We start from the raw sequence: 1,393 nt of genomic DNA, 5'->3' as shown, positions 1-1,393 counted from the left end.
TGCTGTAATTTCAAAAGGGGAGGGAGATGGGAGGGGGTGGGAGGTGGGGGTCCTTTAAATTCAGTAAATTCATTACCAGAAAAATTAGAATTGCTGATGGTTCTGGCAGACATCAGGCCTGCAAATAATTCCCTCGCAAATTCCACCCCCTACCCCTCCCATCTCTGGCTCCAGTTACAAAAATATGCTGTCACGTGGACTTTGTGATTGGTGAATTCACAAACAGCTCTGCGCTGGCTCACGAACTGAGATGAAAATGTTGGAAAGCGGGGAGAAAGGAGGCGGTCATTCACACAGTGGCTAGCACATGCTCAATGAACCAGGGCCAGTTTGGTGCGATTCAGAAACAGCCGGCTGCACTTAAGTCCTGAGAGGAAAACGTGTGCTACAAAAACAGAAGTCAGCAGCGGCACAGTACAGGACATGGGGACAGAACACCTTTTACATTTTGTTGGAAGCTGGAAACTCGGTAATACTCATGAATAAATTATTCAAATTCCAAAAATAAATGTGAGCCAAAGCCGGAAAAAAACAACACAAAAACAAATATAGGCAATCCCTTGAAATATGGTTCCTAATTTGTTTACTTTCAAAGCAATAAAAGAGCAATACATTCCCTTGAGGAACACATGCCAGAATGTGCGAGTGCCACCACATCCACCAGTCATCGGTGAATGCTACTGAATTCTATATTTCACAGTAGCAACACCACCAATAACACCCCAGAGGATTTTTTTTTCCCTGATCCAGATTAATATTGGAATGAGAAGAGAAAAAACACCAAGAAGAGTGGAAAAAATTGTTGCCAACTCAAAGATGATGACATTTCAAAACCATATTTGTGCCGCTGATAAAACGCCCAATAAAGTGCCTCGCTCTGTGCACCGCCCGAGTCCAATTCATAATATCTAAAAACGGAAAAGGGGTTTATGTCTGTCTGATTGCAGAAAGAATCATCCACCTTGTTTCCGGCTCACCTCTGTCATCGCAGGGACCATAAAAATGAGTGAGGCCGTAACATCATGCACCGTTTGGCGGGGGGGAGATAAGGAGCTCCCAAATTGGATTGTCAAGGGTAGGCGGCGTGTTAATAAAACTTGTGTGGAGAGGGTTCTGAAATATTTATGCCGGAGATACCTTTTTGTTTGTGTTTGAAAAAGAATGGAGCCAAAAGAAAGAAGCTCTCAACAGACAGGCTTGCCAAATGAACCACCACAACATCAACCGAGAAACTCTAACTCAATCACTGATTAGATGTGATCATATATGCATGCCCTGGATAAATGGGGTTGAGTCTTTTTAACTTTAATTTGATATACTTAAAGCAAAGTGATTTTAATTAATGACCCCCCTCTCCCCAACTATCCATGACATCTTTTCAGCAACGATGCAA

Source organism: Sardina pilchardus, chromosome 13 (assembly GCF_963854185.1).
Source record: "Sardina pilchardus chromosome 13, fSarPil1.1, whole genome shotgun sequence".
In the NCBI taxonomy this organism is placed as follows: Eukaryota; Metazoa; Chordata; class Actinopteri; order Clupeiformes; family Clupeidae; genus Sardina; species Sardina pilchardus.
Note: the sequence above shows the minus strand (reverse complement) of the source record.